Here is a 20,406-nt window from a genome sequence, read left to right on the forward strand (position 1 = left end):
CAAAGGGGAATAGCTTCAACATTAAAGAGGGTAGATTTAGGTTGGACATAAGGAAAAACTAACCCTTTTACAGCAAGGATGTTGAGGCACTGAAACAGGCTGCCTAGAGATGCTGATTCCCTGTCCCTGGAGATGAGGCTGCATCAGGCCCCAGGCAACCTGATCTAGTTGTGCAGGTCTCAGGGGAGTTGGATTAGATGACCTTTAAAGGTCCCTTCCAATACTAAAGATTCAGTGGTTCTATAAAACCTATCAGAGCAGTTCCTTAGACTATAATATTTGCTCTAGTACCTTTAGAATGAATGGTAAGATATCAAGTCATTATTTCAAGTACTGCTCCTATGGGATATGGTGCTCATTTAATGGCGCAGCATTACAGCTGCTTGGATTTCTGTGTACTTAGCTATATGACCAGCAGAGCTGAAGTAAGCATAGATCAATAGCTAGATTATATACTTGGATGTATCCAACATTAGTCAAATGATATCGATACAGTTCTACACTTATGAGATTGAACTATGGAATCTCAAGTTGTCATATTATATGAAATCATTTACATAGAGAGAAAATAACTGCAGCAAAATCAGAACAACTATATCTATCCCCACAAAATTGGAATTAGGATTCCTGTTTCTACAAAATCAAAATCCAAACCTTTCAAGCTTAAATTCTTGTCAGTGTAAAAATATTTTCCTTCCCTCTAAGAAGCAAGGGAAAGCATTTAAATTTCCTAGAAACTTAACCACCCAGTTGGACAGATCTCCTCCAAACGAACTTGTGTTTCACTTGACTTTTCTGATGGTGAATGAAGATGAACAGTTCTGGTACAGTATTGTGCCCTGCTCCCTCTGGATAATACTAATTTTAAGACAGATTAGAACGAAGAAAATGTGTACTATACCCCTGCCCCACTCTGTTCTCCCTGTTGTGTTTTTTTTTTTTTTTTTTTTTCCAGCAACATGTCAGCACAACTACACCACAGCTTCAACCAGAGACCCAGCTTCTTCCTGCGGATTCTATTTTTATACTTCTTAGAAGGAAAATAGCTTTCTTTTCCCTATTCATTCTGATTCCATGAACTCTACTTAATGTGATGCTAACAAGGAAAGATGCAAAACTTAGCCATTTATGTGTTTAGCTTTGTTTCAGTACAAATGAATGCAGGCGTTCCTTTCCAGTGACCTCATACACCTAAACTAAGTATTTACTCAGACTTGTAGTTACATACTGAGCTCAAAGAGCTGTCTGGAAAATAAAACTAACATTGTCAGATGCTGTAGCAAAGTGTTCTTTCTATTGTAGCTCTTTAGGGTCTCACCAGAAATAAACACGCAGTATTTTTAACACTCATATGTTTACCTGAAATAGTTCACTACGAATGCCGCCTATTTTCTAATAGCCTGATTGCAGATGATAATGATGAAAGAAGTATTTGGAATTTTCAAAGTGCTATTATTGTTGAAGTGCATTATGTGCCTACTAATGCCTGAAGCATGCTTTGAAGAAGAAAAACTGTAAAATAGAAAAGAATAAAGTAAAGCAAAAATCTGCTATAAAAGCTAATTCACAGGGGCTCTAAAAATGTAGCATAAGAAAATATGGGGCTAATTTTGATCTTCTTTTTAAAAAGTATCTATTTTTAAATAAGCTCCACTGTTCAAAATAGTCCAAAGAATATGCAATATCCAGCCTGGAACAAAGCAAAATTCTCAAAAAAGAATGCAAGTAAGACAACTGTTTAGGAATATTCAGGATGCCTACGTTAGCTGATCCCAAAGCAAGATCTGTAGTCTGGTTTTTTCCATTAAACTCCACCAGACAACCAATTTAAAAGTATATATTTATCTTTTCAGTTAAAACCAAAGATTGCCAAAGAAAAATTAGAATTTTATGTAGGCTTTATAGGTTCTAGAGAAATTCTGAGGTATTCTCCTGAGAAGGAATCTTTTCAGAGCTTAACAACAGAGAATATTCAATACCCTCCAGATTCATATTTTGCTAATCCTTGATAAAAACCAGATAGGGCTAAAAACTGAGAGAAGGAAGAATGACAGACCTTTTTTTTAATATGTTGTATTTAACTTCGTCTTAGACAATTTGGCAGAGAGAGAAGTTCTTTGATAGTTCTTTGATGAAGTTGCATTTATAAAGTTTAGTGGCACTGTGTTAATTTCTACCAAGGGTAATCAGCTGGCTGCTGTTGCAGTCACCAGCCTTGATGGTGTTTTTAAGCATAATTACCAGTGCTATCACAGCCACCAAAATAATAATAATAAATCCCATTACAAATCTGGAAAAATGAAAATCAACTATAGTTACAGAACTATATAGGTCTACATAAGACGTACTGGGGAGTTTTAAACTCACTATGCAAGTATTTTTCAAATATTTACAGAGCCACAGAGTTGAGCATATTTCTTAAAAGCAGAAAACACACAGTAAGTCATGGCAAATCTGCAGTTTGGCAGTACAGAGGCTGAAATAATGACTTTTTCTACTTGGCTGTACCTGAAAAAAGAACCAGAAGTAGCAGCTACCATAGAGCATGTGCTCAATGTAGCGATAATGCAGCTTCCCCTACTTCCTGAGTACAAGGAAAACCAAATTGAACTGCTGGCAGAAATTCCTGTATCAGGTGCATGCATGTCTTCTGTGTCCAGAGAGACCTCAATTGTACACTGGCTTGCTTTTTGCAGCTAGCACTGAGATGAGTGCATAACTTAATTCTCTTTTTAAACTCTTATAGCAGCTCCTAATGCTCTGTCTCTCATGGGAATCCATCTGCTTCTGTTCTGTATTGATAGAAAACTTGGAGTCACCAGCTCCTAGTGGTTGCATACACTCATATCCCCTTTTACTGGTGCAGTAATTGATCTAAAGGGAAAAAACAGTGCATTGCTCATAGATACAACAGCGAAGAGTGCAGCAGCCAAGAGGAAACTGGAATATAATGCACAGAGAAGACTGAAATGGTGGATGGCAAGGTAGGTACTAGTGTTCTGAAGTCTAATACATAGATTTACTTTATTTTCTATAATGCATACTTTTTACCAGTAATTCAATCTGCACAGACTAAGGTGTAGGACACTATGAATACTTTGTATTTGCAGAGTATTTAAAAAACAAAAATGCATTTTAAGAGATTACAGAAACATATAGATTGCTTTACGTAGCGCACGAAAAAAAAGCCTCACTCCAAATTAATAAGAGTTGTTTATCAGCTTTCTCAGAGCACTTGTTTGCATTTCTAGTGTCATCAAGGATGACATTCATTCATTATAAGTCCCAAACATACTCAATATATTGCAAAGACAGGTAAAGTTAAAAGGGTGAAAAATAAAAGATAAAAGTCATGTTAAGGTTCTTGTATCATACCTCAGGGACTTCCTTCACATTGTGGTACTAAGCTGTAAATTCATCACAGTCCTATTTGACTGAACACCCTGTTGTTATTATGGGACATTTGTATTTGTGTCTGCTTCCAGCAAGCAGAATCCCAGAGTGGATACAAATACTTCTTCTCTCCTGATCTTTCCATGTATTTTTTGTGTTGGTTTTCTTTTTGTCACCCCTCCCAGCTCTGCTGGGGTTCCCTCAGGAGAGGTGAGATCCAACTCAAAATGGCACCAGTCATTTATTCACAAAACAGTTTGAATTCTTTTGAGTAAAGACTTCTTCCACCTGCTTAGGAATGCTAGTGTCCCCTGGCTGCATAAGGTGTTGTCATTCTCCACCATCAAACAGACATTTCACTAAGCTCTACATAAATCAATAGCTCACAGCTGGATAAAATGTACCACACAGTAATTTCAGGGTGAAGCCTTTCCACAAAACTGATCCCATTTTGTGGGGGCTTAAGTACTGAATCATATGCAGGCTTATAAACAGGATTAATGCATACAGCTTCATACAGGATCTTGACTGACTTGTTTACTTTCAGTCACTAAGGGGCAATTTTGTCTTTGAAGAATAATTTGCCAATGACTGTTGAAATAATGGCCCAAATATGAAATCCCAGAGGAAAGACATCTTTTAACTGATTCACTTTCCTGCCCAACGGTGCAATCAGCCAATAATTGAACAAGATGAGGGTTATCCATATTTCTTAGTGAGAGGAAAACTAGACCTGCTCACTTTGAAACTAGCAGGAAATATTGAGTTTATTGTACAACAGGAACTTTGGGAGCCATGGTACTTTCATTCTTATTGCACTGCTATAGATGTATTTGTAGGATTTTATCTTTTTTTATTGAGAAAACAGTAAAGCTTTCTCAACAAAAGCGGGGTTCTTACAAAATGACCATAACCTGGGACTACTGCATGGTGCAGGCAGAATCCTGAGCCACTCATCCTCTCAGATCTGGGGATACGAGCATGTCAGGATAAGGAGAGAGTACAGAGAAATTGTTGACTCTTCTATAGTATTAAGTTTTGCATTTGTGTCACTGATTACTACTACTGTTGTGTTGAAAATTCTAAAGTCATCTTTCAAGGGGCAGAGTTTATGGGATTTGGCACTGTATGGAAGGCAACTACTTGCCTACTACTAGAACAGTGTCAGGGTAGGTCTGCAGCAGATGCACAGTGTTTCAGACATTGTCAGTAATGAAATTCACTCATTGTCCTTCTTTGCTGAATAGCTACTAGAGTATGTCATTTTCTGACCTGATTAGAAACAACTAGAATGAAAAAATCTGCTTGTTTCTTTCTGTCTCAGCTCTCATGGGGTTTAATATTTATATTCTAATTACAAAAGAAAAAAAACACATCAATACATCTTGGTGAATATTCAAACATTTCTGTTTTTAGCTGTGGTCAGAGGACTCTTCCCCACCATAAGAAAGGATATAATAGCTTCTGATCTTAACTGAAAAGAACTAAAAGATGCCACAAATAACATTATACTGACATATGATTTTAAGCAAGCAGTTCATCATCTTTCTGTAAATTCTTAGGCCCATGTAACTAATAAATATACCCTAACTGGAGAGTAGGTTGCTTCATTACAGCATTTTTGTGTCAGACTATATCAGGATTTTCCTTTGAAGTATCTTTCATAAATGGAGTTACATCAGTTCGAGCTAATCCTTACTTACCATGCTATACTTTCTGTGCTCCAGAGGAAAAATTGATATATCCAGCTTCATACTGATAAGGAATCACCGCGTATTAATCTCATCCTTGTGGAAGGAGTCACTCCATTGATTTATTCAAATAAAAGAATATAAAAGAAAATACAGAAAGGTCTATTAGCATTCCACCATACCACATCAATTTAACCTGTTTATCCCTCACCTCTCAAAGAGTGCCAGTTAAGAAGATGGTTGAAAGCATAACATATCCTTTACAATTTTATGCTCACTCTATTCTCCGAGTTAGTTCTCTGAATCACTCCTATTTTCTGAACTATTTAAAATTAGTTCTATTTTCAATCATAATGGGACCAGGTGACAAAAGAGAATAGGAGGAGAAGATAAACAAAACCACAACTACTCCAACACAACAACAAAAATTAAGCACATTCTGCTCAACAGCACAAAGAGCAGGTAATTTCTAGAAGTTTTTGCCAAGTTTTTGCACCTCGTAAGAGTGCAAGGTATGGGGGAAGCTGAGAAGGGAGTGATCCAAAGAGTTAGGTATTAGATTCCTGAGAGATTATTAAGAGTCATCTAGGGTTAATAAAAATGAACAAAAGGAAGGAGAAAACATTGTCTGTAATGAAATCTATTGATCATGAAACTGCCTCCGGAGGGAGTGGTATTTGCCTTTTGAAAATGCAACCAACCCAAGCACTAAAGACCAGCTTGTAAAAGGACACAGCTGTACTAACAGGGAGAGGGACATGACCTAGGAATAGTTTCAGCTTTTTGATTTCATTTTTTTAAAATGTGTGGTGTGGTATTCAAATATGAATATAAACTGCAAGAAATGTTTGTACCTGCCACTACACAAATGTCAGTGTCATTCTCTGCAGCTGTCAGCTGGTTTTGTGGTTTGAATGAACAAGCTACCCATCCTATCAGTCAGGTGGTTGTAATGTAGACAAATGTAGACAAATTCAGTGTTCAATACACATTTGACTACATTGAAATGAGACTTGTAGGTAGTTGCATGTTACAGTGAGTAACCCTTCATCACTGAACTCCAGATTTCCATATGTGAAGCTGCCGTAGATTTTTTAAACCAGCCACAGAAATTACTTTTAGAAATAATCAAGCCCACGTTGATTAGAGGATATTTAGTTTCTACATCCATCTAAACCAAACAGGATTTTATTCCACTATAGTCATAAATGTTTCATCCACAGAATTATCTGTTTACATTCAGAAGAAAATCACTTCTTGGCCCTACTGGGAAGTACCAAAGAGTACCAAATTCTGTATGGTACAAGACAACTCTGTGGGTTTTCTTCCTATAATTTCCATGTAGGAAGCCAAAGCATGCACAACACTGTTTGAAGAATTAATAGCTTTCAAGGGAGAAACTGCAATAATTTCACTCTATCCTGCTTCAACCCTCTACCCCAACAAGATATTTTACGTTAACCTGATTATTGACCCAAACCATAAATTTGGAGGTTTTCTCAACTTCTTAGAACTTTAGTAGCCTTGTGACCTACTCTGGAACTAGGAAAAGCACATTATACAAAACAGATAGAAGAAAGCGATACGTGGGTTATTACTGTTTTGATAAGGCAATCAGTGGGGTCAAAAAGCAGTCATTTCTCAGTCAAAACTAATTACAGAAAAAAAAAATCAAAAAAAAAAAAAATCTGAAATGCATGTGGTCTCAAGAGGGCTTCCCTAAGTGGTGGCTCATGGAAAAACTACAAGCCTGAATCTTTTCCTAATATACCCATGGTGATTTAATGAAGGAACAGATTCAGCTGAAAAATCTTGATAATTCCCATTTTGCTGTGTGTTTGGTTACACTAGACCAATGTCATCCTTTCTGGCTGCCTTTCTGCATAAGGGCTTGAGGGAGCTCACCTTCTCCACCCCAACACACATACATATTGCATTATTAGCTTGTATCTCACACTTAACATTAGTGGTCTGCTAAACCAATGTGGAAAAAATATCTGGTTCTGGAATGGGATTTAGTCTTTCCACATCTCAGCCACAGAAATTGTGATGATTTGCTAGCAGAACCTCAGAAAGTCTTGTCTAATTGGAACATTTGGTAGGAGGACATAATGTTCCACCGTGGACTGCTAGAATGGCCTTGTTTCTGAATAATGACTGGCCCTGTGGATTTGCCATGACTGTTCCGTGGCCTGTCAAGGCTGAGAGAGCTAGTAGAATTTTTACATACTGTTCAGAAAAGCAAGTCAGTGAAACAGTTTATCTGAAACTCTACACTTACAAGCATAATGCACTGGAGCAGCTATTTCAATAAAGAGACAGCAAAGAAAGGTGATGTTGCAAATAACAGAGAATCTGTAATCGTCTCAAAGAAAAAATAAAACAAATACCATTCATAATCTCTCTACTGCCAGACAATTAACCCTAAAGTTAGAGGAAGCTTGTACCTACCCTTAGTAAGGCCTCACTTACTTAACATCTGCAGAGAACTCATTCAGTAACAAAATGGGAGTTCCATCTAACTGGACTTACTGCCTTCCAGTCACTCAGTAACTTTCTACAAATATTGTAGCACTTTGGGGGATTAGGGCAAAAGAAATCATAAAAGGTATGAATTGTGCAACTGCGAAGCACTCTAATCTGTTATTAGGGCTTTAATCATAATAGGTCACCATTACATTTCTTTGTTGGAAGTGCAAATCTGATGATATTACGGTATTTATTGATTCTAACTGTTTGCTGGAGATAGAAGTGAAAGCCTTGGAGAGAGCTGGATTGAACCAAGACCATACAAAGTAATATTAAAGGACTTTAGGTATTTTCATATCTTGGCTATTTGCACAGTATTAATTATTACCAAATGTAGCTATTTAATACACTATCTGAATAGAACTTTGTTGCAGGGGTTCATTAGTCAAATTGTAGTTAATTTATATCTGAAGGGGATGTGCACTTCCAAACACTGTTTTCCCCAAAGTACAAAGCTCCATGTCTTAGTGTTATGTTACATGAAACAAGTCTTCTGAGCTAATGGAAGGAGAATCATCTCCTCTCAAGTTCCAGCAAAAAAAGCAAAAAAAAGTTCAAAGCAAATCTCCTCATAGTAGTTATTACTCCCATTTTCAAAATTAGTGCAGATGGTTAGCACTGCATTCAGCATGCTCCTGCTTCAAGTCACATTGTCTTTTTCAGATGCATTTGAGTAGAGGTAAAGATGGCTGATATACCACACTGGGTTGCCAAGAACAGCCCATCCCATAAAACAAACTAACAAGCAAACAAACAAAGGCACATACGTAGCATTTTTTTTCTGATGTCAGAAAGCACATAAAATTCAGTCTTTCTTAGAAAGACCAGGTCACACACACCCAGCTAAAGAGCAATGACACCAGATCATTCTTTACAGAAGGAATACAAGGGCTTTTTGAAGCTGGAAGTTAAGACTTGCTTTTCAGTGCTCCTGGGGAAAAGTGGTATCTGAACTCGGCAGTTAAGAAATAACAGTGTGCCTAGGCTTCCTTCCCTATTCTGTGGTCTTTGTGGCACCTAAATATCCAACAGGAGTATGATATCACTGTGGAAGCAGCTGTTATGTCTGTCTGTGCCTCCATGCAAGCAGACATTTATAGAGATTATTCTTTTCTGGCAGAACTATGAGTTTCCTTCCTTCTCATTCCCTGAGACATGTTCCACGTGGAAGGGGCAGGGCACAGATGTGAAACTCTCAAACTCTACACTTCCTTGCATGTTCACCAACACTGTTCCTTTAGAAAAGAAAGAAACAAACAACAACCCAAGATCCAAAAGGAAAAACAAGAAGTTGTGCTATTTTCTCCCCTTTCAATTGCTCAACATCGTAAACAAGACAACTAGTAGTTAAGTCAAACTTGGTAACTAGATGCACTGTATTCGAATATATATTCAACCTAACATTAAAAGTAAACTCTGCAGGAACTGCAATATTTTAAGCAGTTACCACTAGGTCTTTTTCAAATATATACTCTGAGTCTTCTGGTAATTACTAGCTGTATGTAATGTACATTTTTTCTGTCTCCTTAAGAACCCAATAGTATAATTAGATATAGCAAACCCCTAAACTATTCCAACTTGTTATAGAAGATATAAAAATAACAACAAAACCTTTGTCTCTGGTAGAAGATTAAGGTGATGTATTGAGAACACAGTTGCACAAATCAAACAAGAGCTGATAAACTCAAGCCAAGTGGTATTTGACTGGATTAGTTATTAATAGGATCAAATGTAGTAATCACAAAAAAAATTTGGTGGTCACATAGACATCACAAGTTTTGTAGACTGTGTGCATGTGGAAGCATTTAATATCAAATAAGCCTTGAGAGTTGAAGTGAACGGACACCATACAATTCCTAATACGCAAGTGGCTCTCAAGACGCCAAACCATCCTATCAAAGGATATGCTTCACTTTAATATTAATAAACTCTGTATCACTTGAGATAGCAGAAATCACAGTTTTTCTACTTCTAGCTGTCATTTTTCTTCTTGGCAGTTCATATCTATCATAATATTTACCTTCAAGGCACAAAAAGATACTGGAAGAAATTATTCAGAAGTGACTGCTAAATTCTGGAAATAGTATGTCACTTCTACTCCAGCATCAGTGCTAGGCATTCAGTGTGAAGGCTGGATGAAGCAGCTGGGCAGTTACAGCTCTAAGGTTTAAAACAGTTCTAGGTTGAGCCTTTTACCTGAAACCTGACTGTAAGAACCAAACACATTTTTTTGTTCCAATGTTGCGCTTGTATAGAGCTAGGATAGGAAAGAGGAGGAGGATGGGAGATGAATCAGAAGAAAACCAAGGTTTCTTACAGCCTTGAGGGGCTAAGGAACATTTCTTGTCAAGGATCATTTTGCAAAGAAACTGGGTAGGACTTGTACTGTCAGTAAGAGTTTGTGGGAAGAAGATCCCTCATTCTCTATTGCAAAGTTAATATGATTGAGAAACATCCCAACAGTTCTAGATGAAGTGAGCTTTATCATAACCTTAGGCAACACAAAAGCTGACAGATACTATCAGTTTCACTCCCAAATAGGTGGCACGCATTCCAGAAAACTTGCTAAAAAAAACCTTCCTACTGGGAAGGGGCACAACACTTTTTGTTTTAAAGTCTGAAATTTATCCCCAGTGTCCATGCTTACATTCATAAGACAACTTAGTGGCAGTCTGTGATAGCCTCTACAGCAGCTACTGGTACGACAAAAGGCAAGTTTTCAAGTTCTGATACTACCAGAAACACAGCGATAATGGAAGAACAAATTATTAAGTATGCCTGTACCTGATGAAATTAAAACAGAGTTTGCATTTTTCTTATCAGATAATTATAAGTTATTTAACTACTTTAGAAAATGTTTAAATCTCTTCAATTGCAAGCATTACATTCACAAAAGAATTTGCACACACAGGAAAAAAATACATAAATAAATGAAAATAAACATTCTCAAGTTAAGAGCAAGCTAGGCTGAGACTGATCAAAAGCACAGGAAACAAGAACCATAAAGGATTTCTTCATTATTTGCACTGCCAGCTTTTGCAACCCATCTTGTTAATGAATAGTCTTCATTTGATAATTGTAGATAGGAAAACAGTATTCCAGCTCTGAGACAGCAGGAGGAGCATCAACTTTAATGGGAGAGACAAATCTCTCTGTTACTCAAAATGTATCTGTCCTGGACAGTTTCAGCTCATGACTGAACTGATGGGATCTTGTGTTCCATCTAAGATCAGTGCCAAATATGTTAGCTGTATTTTAAATGTGAAATCCAAATCTTTGGGTTGATAGTTAAGTGGCAGGCAAAATAAATGCGAATGAAATGTTAGGTAAGGTGTATGCATTTTATTTTGAAAACACTACATCACAAGTGACATGGGACAGGAATTCCAAGAGCAACTTAGGTACTGGTATTTGTAACTTGTGAAGCTTTGTTATCAGCCACTCCTCAGCACTCTTGAGTAAGTTCCCAGCAACTTAGTAGCATTCTACATGGATCTCCAGATTAATTTATATGGATTTAAACTGACATTTTCTACTTAGTGGTATTTTAATCACTTAAAGAAGTAAATATGCTGGGCTGCAGATAAGCATACAAGACAAGATCCCCTCCCCCCCCCTCCCCCCCTTTTTTTTGTTCTCACACTTCAGCATGCTGGAAATGCTCTCCAATATTTCAACTCCCTTCTTGCATCTCCATTTCCGTCCAGAGTCCTTCTGCTTTTAAGTTTAAGTTTCACATCCTCACTTTCAAAGCTTCATAAATCTCTGCCCTACCAAAAATCAATCCTCTTTGTATCATGCATCTTGCTTCCCTTCATCAAAACTTTCATCTTCTTTTTCTCATGTGCTTTTTCATGCACCAATTCCTCTTACTAAAGATATCCATAGTCTCATTATCCCATAAACTCTTCCGAAGAATGACTTGAAACAATACTAGCAGAATATATCTAGTTCAGCAAGCTTTCTTTGGTGTAACACCAATTAAATCTATACAGGTGTTGTGGATCTTTTCTGGAGCTGTCTTTTGCCCAGCGTGAGTTGGGAAAAAAATGGGAAGCCATTACTTAATTCTGCCTAGAGAATTACACCCTGTTCTTCTTGCACCTCCATTTTGCAGTGTCAGTTACAAATGAATTCAAAACAGCTGCCAATAAAGTCACTTTGAAAGCAGCTTTTAGCATCTTCAGAAGCACTGTACTTATGCTAACTATGACACGTAGATACAGAAGCTTCCCCAGATGTGCATACAGCACTTATTGAACATCTGAACATAAACAGCTTTAGCTGCCTCATTGTTTTATGCTATATCTCAGTACACGATCGTGCTCTAGATGTAGAAAAAGCATCAATGCTGTTTATCACTTAGTTTAATTTTGAAAGGAAACAGACACAAAAGATGAATAATCATTACTTCTGAAGCTGATCCTGTGCAAACCAACTTAATCTGTAAGGCCTCCAACACTTGCTGCCACCGTAATGCATCCAGGCTGGCCAAAGTCTGCTCCTAGAATGACACCCGGTGGTCACAAAAATGAACAGCAAGACATATTCCTCGCGCTTCGGCATCACCCCCTGCTCTCAGGAATAGGGACCATCAGTGGAATTTCTACACAGAAACTGACAAAAACAAACAAACAAAAAACCCACAACTGGAAAACCCTGTGTGACGTTCCTACTATCACACACACAGGTTTACTATGGAATGCATGATGCATCCTGCCTCATTTTGTAAACAACAAGAGCTGGGTGAGCAGCAGTCCCAAAGCACAATGATCCAGATGTAGGATTCAGTCCTACATTTACCTTCCTCACCCTGGAACAGTGAGGTTGTTTTCTATTTGGTTAAAGCTATTCGACTAAATTGCACATATCTAAGTGTAAGTATTAGGATGAAAAAATCCATCACTGTGATTAAATTAGCTTCAAACCAAGTAAACACTAACCATGTCTAAGTAAGTGACATCACACTCCAGAAAATTAATTGGCAAGCAAATATCAGTGAGAGTTAAGAGCTTTGTGTCACATTTTTTTCAGCTTAACTACTGTATGAGTCATAGCAAAGCTGTTCTTAAGCAGCAGCCTAGTTAAAATGATTTGATCACATTTTCTAGAGAATAAGAAAAGCACTGCTTTAGGAAAATGAGCAAGAACACTTCAACACAGATTTTTGGTGTTAGATTCTTAAGCCTTTTGGCAAGTTAAATGGAAAGGGAATATTTATTGCTTGTCAGTTTTCCTTTGTCTCATTTTCTCTCTCACTTCAGAGTCCAAATTCCTGCTGAGGCCATAAGCTTCTTTATAGTAGCCAGGGGTATCACAGAACAGACTTTTTTTTCTTTCCTGTTGAAAATATCCCATTTTTTTTCTCCAGTTAAGCACAAAGCCAAATGCATAAGGCTTCTCAGACATCCTTGCACAATGGAAATTCCTAAGGCAAATGCAACCCTGTGCTTCATTTGGTGATTCTTGCAGCGTTACCTGCGCTGAGCACAAGCAGTGGAGATGGCTGGTATGCACCAAACCTTTAGGGTATGGAACCTTGCAGACTGCTGCACTACCCTCAACATCTAACCATGCCTTAACATCTCTGCTTAAAAAGGGTTAAAATAACAGAGACATTTGCTTGTATAAGCATAATGAAATTATTCAGGTACTTTGTCTGAAGTTATGGCTTATTAAGATGCATTAGCAGACAACATCTGAACAGGATTACCACTGAACACAAAATTGCACACATGAGGCAGACGTAACAAACAGCACCAGTCTGGAAACGATGACAAAAATGTGTCACTTATTAGTAAGTTGTGCACGTGCACTTGCTGGCCAACCAAGAACACAAGAATGTAAAGCTCGTGGCAGATCCAACAATTGAATGAAATCCAAACAAATAAGAGGCACAGTGATGGGAAGAATGGCCTCCCACTGTATTAAGTTTAAAGCTGGATATTGCCAAGAGACGCGCAAAGCTGTTGGAGTATGCACACAGCTAATCCTTGAGATACCATGGAGCCAGACCAAAGATAGCACCAGAAGGCAGACGCAGGGTTAAAACAGCCACAAACTGCTGCCAGGGCTGGGTCAGAATTCAGAGCTGTGTTGGAACAAGCAAGACTCAGGCAAAGCAGCCCTCAGAGGAACCTCCTTTCATCTCACTGCTGCAGTAGTTTTGCAACAGTAGGAAAGTTTTAAATGCCTTCTATTTGCTTCAAAGCTCACTTGCTTTTTGTTCACTTGAAGAAAGACCAACTCATGATTATAGCTGGGAAGCATCAATACAAATTGCCAAACTGCTTCTATGATTTTGTACTCTCCTTCTTCCACCCATTCCCTTGTACATACAGACTTCCGTGTTAAACCAAATTATGATTTAAATGTGCTAGGTTCCAGTGTGGAAAAATATCTTCACGGATCAGTGCACTGAAAATAAAAAGTATCAAAAGGCTTATCACATACCATGCTGTATTTATGCCCACATATGCTACCTTCACCATCTTTTTCAGCCCCAGTACAGTACACAGTTTGAAATATGTATGTGTATAAAGACATGACGGGGGACTGACAACCTAAAAGACTGAGCAGCCCCACAGGAAATAAGAACAATTTCAATGTTAGCATTTCTGAAAAGCAGTTTCTTTCCTGCATTAACACTAAGCCTTCTGTGGTGTCAAATTTGTTCCACGTGAGGGAACTGCTTCCCACATATCAGCTCAATTCCTACCTTTTTGCTTCCGTCACCCTCCCTGCCTGGGAATTTCAGAGGCTAGGTTTGTCTCTTAGAGGAGAAAATTCAACTTGTACATGCACAACCTCTATCAAATCTATATCCTAAGACAGATGTCCAAGTTCCAAAAGTAAAGTTATGAAAGCAGAGGTAAGGACTATCCTCAAATAGTACTTCAAAGGCAAACATAAATCTCAACCCTCTCACCCCTGCTGCCTTCTGAACCCACCCTGAACCCCCCAGTGACCAGCATATAAACCATGAGCTGCTGCTACCAACCATAAAGGTAAGTTCTCTACTGATGTGCAGTTACTTCTTCAGTAGATTACCTTTAAAAAACGCTTATTTTCAGGTGATCATTAATTTTTCTTAAAATAATTTGATTTTCAAGTGATCATTAATTTTTCTTAAAATAATTTGAACAGTCACAACTCTCACATTTTATCAATTGTTACAACAATCTTTTCTGGTACAACTTTGTAGAGTAACTAAATGAACTTCTGTGAAGTTCTGACAACAGTGAAATTTCTTAATCCCCAGCTAAGAAAAAAAAACTCTTTCATTTTTGGCATGACATTTACATTCCCAACCTTGACAGACACAGTAATAGTTGGTCTTGGCATTCACTGTTTTATGTCTCCAGCTCATATGTTCATTCATGAGCTCTGATTTAAGGAATTCCCTCCAGCTGTTAGTGCTTTTCAGCAGGACTCTGCTTCTAAGTACTGCTTGCTACCTTTGCCCATGTCTGTGGAAAAGAATTGTATTTGCCAGAAACCAAAGAATTTTATTACAGAAGTGCAAGATTGACATAATTTAATACCTCACGTGATAATTCTGTATCACTCATATATGTACTTATATTCTGTGTCATTTAGAAATTCTGAAGAAGTTTTCTTTCCCTTTCATTTTCCTGCAATTTTCCTTTATGCCCAGTTCCATGCCCTTTCTTACATGATCATACACACCTGGAATCCCTCCTCTGATCTGCACATTTGCTATCTCCTGCTCTTTAAAATATTTTTTTTATCAGTTCCATAAACTCATCTGTAATTCCAAGAGGCATACAATTCCTCACAGTCTTTCACAGTATGCAATGGAGTTCTACCTTTATTTTGCCCACCAGAATATGCTTTTCTTCTAGTTCCACACTGAGCTGATGATGCTACTTTTAAAACACTTGATTAAAACAAATAAACCTCTTTTAGCGGGACTGGGGGGAAGACAAAGCAGTGAAGTAGGGAGAAATAACAAAGGATCTCTCAAGGTGCGAGAAGCAGCTGTATTAAATCCAAAGCAGAAAGACCTTGCACGCTTCACATGAATGCAGATGCTATACACAGTTACTGCAGACACTGAGGGCAGCCATTTATACACATTTCTGTGAAAAGTCCCAGGGACAAGACAAATCTGAGTCACGCAAAGCTGACTTCCAAGTAAATAGATATAAAGAAGTAGATAGATACAAAGAAGTAAATCCCTCTGCCATGGTACCATGGTACATTACACAACTTGAAAACTTCACACTCATATGTGGAGATGGCCAGAATATCAATTCTATTCCAGTCCTATTCCAGATCTTTTTCCAGCATGAATCATTCCTACAAGTAAGTTAGAAGTGAATGTTCTATGTTGCATTTGTTGAAGAAAACTGAAGACTTTTTTGAACTCTTAATTATCTGAATGGTACGCTTTACCCAGTGTGTTTTTTTACCACTTGGTAAGTGCATGGTTGATCCTGCATTATAACTAAGACCTCCAAAGTTAGCTCCATTTACAAATCCAATTATAAAATAAAAGGTTTAATGGACTGTGTGCCTTGTGTGGCAGAAACAGAACAAACTATTCAGCTATTTGAGCTGCTAGCACTCTGGAAACAAGCATTTGAAATAGTTGAAGAATTTTGCTTTTAACACATTAACAGAACAAGTGAAATGGAAAATTACAAGAGTGGAATGTTATTAATACGGGAAATAATGTTCTATTGAGCATGTGGATTGTGCAAATAAGGTTTTCTTCTTCGGATATACTTGTTTCCCCCCTACTAGCAGCTCAAATGACTGTATAAATAACAACTATTAATAAATGAAACAATCAGTTCATAAGACCACCATTAGTTACCACAGTGACCATGCAGCAAAAATATTAAATAAATAAATAAATCATAAAGGTCGTGTTTTTATCTTAGTTAAGCTTTTGCACACCAATCACTTTCATCAGGCTGAATTAATAAGAAAATACTTCTGCCTTTTCTAAGCTGGATCTGCAAAACCATAAATCCAGCTTTCCTCTGCAGAAAATGATTCATCCAGAACTCTGATATATTTTCTTTAATAAGATGTGATAATAGTATGTCAAAGGTGGTTTTAAAAAACACCTTGCTTCAGTCTTCTTTAAAAATCCTCAAAGTTTCCAAGTATATTTAGAACATGTTTAGAAATGTTATGCCTAACCCTGACAAGGAGTGATAGTCATTAATAAGTTCCTAATTCCCACTGAGTTATTTTCTCTGTCAGAGCACAAAATTGAACTGAATTCTTACCTATACTTTCATTCTACCATAAAGATTAGAGTTGGTTTTAGAAGGGTGGATGCCATAATATTTTTTAAATATATATATACATATATATAAAATATAAAATTCCTTGGGACATTATTAGCTTTGTACTTTGATCATTTGTTATAACAACCAAGATAAGTGTCCTGAAAGGGGAAAGAAAATACAAGAAGCTGGCAGATCTTGCAGACCCTAGAAAGTTCTGTGTTACAGTGGAAAGCAAGGCCTTATTCCATATAAATATACTACAAAAGAAGATATAAGTGTATCATACATCGTCATCACATTTGAAGTGGAAAGAAAAATTTCCACTGGTAAGAAGGTCTTATAACTCAGTTTAAAACCATGTATTACCTGATATAAACTCTGCTATTTTAAAAAATATTGTTAATTACAATTGATGGCAAATTGAGCTTTTCAAAATGAGACTTTTAGAAGTCAGAATTTTCATTGGAATTCAGTCCTCAAGACTCATTCAAAATGCATCAGGCATTGAACTAAACAACATCACTTGGATATATTGCCAAAGCTTCTTTACAAGGTTTTAAAATGCTGAATAAAGAGCCAGTGTAATAAGCCTGAAGTATCTTGAATTTAAAATCTTATGCAAAAATGCAATGCTACTTATATTCCTATAATGTCCACTGGGAAAGTCACTGAATCTTCCTTTCTAAGTACACGTGCAAACCACTAACACATGGCTTAGCACTGCTCTAGCTAAAATATGCACTTTCTGAGAGTCCTCTTCTGTTTTTCAAATTGTAAATTATCAAAGCGCTTTTGTAGTGACTAAAAGGCAATATGACAGTCAATGTAGTGACTTAAAAGGCAATATGACAGTCAATCAGTATTCTTAGAAGAGAAAAAAAAAATGACTGTGAATTGATCTTTGAATTTTACATTCCTGGTCACAGGTAAATAGCTGGCTATAATATCATAGTATGTTAATAAAGCAACTTATCTATCTATGTGTCAAAAACATATGAAAGTGAAGTACTGCATTATATACTCATAACCTGAGTTCCCATTTCTTTGGCCTTAGTCACAAAAGAGGTTTAGAGGAACTCTAACCAAATACTTTCCCATAATTTGTTCAGCCTTACAATGACACTTCTCAAGGTACTGATCCATTCTGGTTTCACAGACATAATTAGTCTTCCACCTCTATTTTTATGCCAGTACTTCTCCCTTCACTTTGATTATTCTCTGTTCATTCTTATACATCAAACCTCAAGTAACTCTGTCAGATGACTGGCTCAGCTATTAGAATAAAAGTTACACAGCATATCATGTAAGAGATGTGTCTTTTATGTTTCACTTTAGCTATGAAAACCTACCTGAATGAAAGGACACTTGCATCAGGAAACTTAAGACTTCTGCTGGAAAACAACACATTAGGATTGACTCTACAAGGAGATGTCTTGTATGCAAACTGGGTGCTCTGATATTTTCACTGGGGTAATCTTTTGCAACTTGACTGGCTTCTGGCTTAGAGGTTGGCAAGACCAAACAAAAACTGCAGAAAGGAAAGCTAACTTACATTTATATAAAGTATACTCATTATCAAGCACACTCTTTCAACCAAGTAGGTTATATAACATTTTTCTTTTTAACCTAACATTACTTTCAGCCAGGTATGAAGATTTTGTGCCTACTGACACATTCACAGAGCCCTTCAGAAAGTAGCCAGCTAGCTTGAACTACTGCACATTGAAACATCAGGAGATAAAATAGATTAGAAGCAGCTTCCAGTATCCCATGATATGCATATTTATGCATGCTTAGAAACAGACATCCTCCTGCTGCTTTCTTTTTAGCATGTCTTAGAAAACACTACTACTACAGGAATCCAGTCAACAGAAATTACAGAAGTTTGATATTCCTGCTCCTGTCTATCTCTTCTGACAAAAGCATCTCAAAACAGTTTTCTTGCCTGCTGACCTCTCAACCTTTGTCAAGTTGGTAAACATACTGTAGTAACCAGGCACACATACAAACACAATAACACTGCACTAGGAAGCATTCCCGAATCTCTGAAGCAACAAAACCACATAGGAATAGAACACACAGGTCATCTGGCCCATCTGCCTTCTCCAGCTAGTCACAATTTAAATGTGTTTGAGTGTGACCAACTCTGCTTGAAACACACGAACCATTTTCATCCCTTTGGTAAACCCTCAGAAACCACTGTTCTTCAACACCATTCTTTTTCAGTCTCCCAAATGTGTTTTAACTGACCCAACAATATAAATTACTCCTACACCACTTTTTTGCTAGAATGAATGAGCTGCACATAACCATAAAATAAAGGACATCCCTGAGATGGTGCAGGTTTCATGATTTTACCTCGATCTATGTGCAGAGGTGAAGCTTCAAATAGTACATAGGAACAAAGGATCAAATAAAACCATCCTCAAGCCAATGAAACAACACCCCCCTACCCTCCACCCCATAAAAAAACAACAAAAAACAACCCCTAATCCTACAAACTAAAATAGGTGACACCAATTAACAAGAATGGATACACTGTGCATAAGAACACTACTTTTTGCTGACAGGAATGGAGGAGTTACCAAGGTCATCACATATAATACATAATACAAGACCTGTAACTAGGACTTTTAAATACTTAACATGTTATTAGAAAACTCTGTAACTGCTCCATTAATTTTACATTTGAGGCAACAATAATTGGTGCTCAGATGGAAAAACACCAGTAACTTAATGTATAAGTTACCTTTCTTATATATTACCTAGATCTGAGATATCAAATATATTCCTTTAATTCCTAAAGGAATGAGATATCAGAAAGGCATCTGCAGCAAGCCTGCCAGACACGCAGTAAATAATCATTTTGTCACAAAGCAGTGGAAAATTCCAACAAGCTCCTCTAAATATTGACAATATTGCTTAATAGGAAGCAGTGATGCACTGAAATTTGTCACATCCTGTGAATGAGTCTGCGATAAACAGGTAGGTAATCTGTTCACATAGCCAGACACTTCAGGGAAAAAGAGAAATCCTTTAGACTTTGCGTAACAAGGGTGAAGAGATCAGTGTTCTCAAAATCCAATCTACTTTTTGTAAAATCCATTATCAAAGAGAAAAATAGAGAGCTCTACAGCCTGAGTAGTCTGAGAGGAAAATAAATAAATAAATAAATAAAATGTAAAGTCAGACCAATTTCTTTTTCTGAAAGTACTAAATTAAGTGTTTTACGCTGGCTTTTAAAGTCATTAAGAATGAATGGAATAAAACTGAGTCAGCTTGATCCCTGAGCTGAACATGAGACGCATTAATATTTATATCTTAAGTATAATGCTTCCCCCCCACCCCCCCCCCCCCCCATAACAAAGTAGATCATATTGCAAAATTCATAAACAAGAACACTAACAGGTATGCTCAGATATGTGTATACACATAAAGGCTTGAAAATTAGCCTCCTTGTAACCAAACTCCATGGCACATCTGCAAGAGGCACTGGAGTCAATTCATATTAATACCATTTTGATCTG

The 20,406-nt window shown here is 37.2% G+C and overlaps 1 long non-coding RNA gene across 1 annotated transcript in view; it reads right to left on the reverse strand.

Annotated features, from left to right (window-relative positions):
- Positions 1-20,406, reverse strand: part of LOC140251236 (uncharacterized) — a 145,284-nt gene that overhangs the window by 3,723 nt on the left and 121,155 nt on the right. The window contains exon 7 of the long non-coding RNA XR_011903388.1: positions 5,097-5,196. This is a non-coding gene — a long non-coding RNA (uncharacterized lncRNA). The remainder of the gene's footprint in view (positions 1-5,096; positions 5,197-20,406) is intronic.

Source organism: Excalfactoria chinensis, chromosome 4, assembly GCF_039878825.1.
Source record: "Excalfactoria chinensis isolate bCotChi1 chromosome 4, bCotChi1.hap2, whole genome shotgun sequence".
In the NCBI taxonomy this organism is placed as follows: domain Eukaryota; kingdom Metazoa; phylum Chordata; class Aves; order Galliformes; family Phasianidae; genus Excalfactoria; species Excalfactoria chinensis.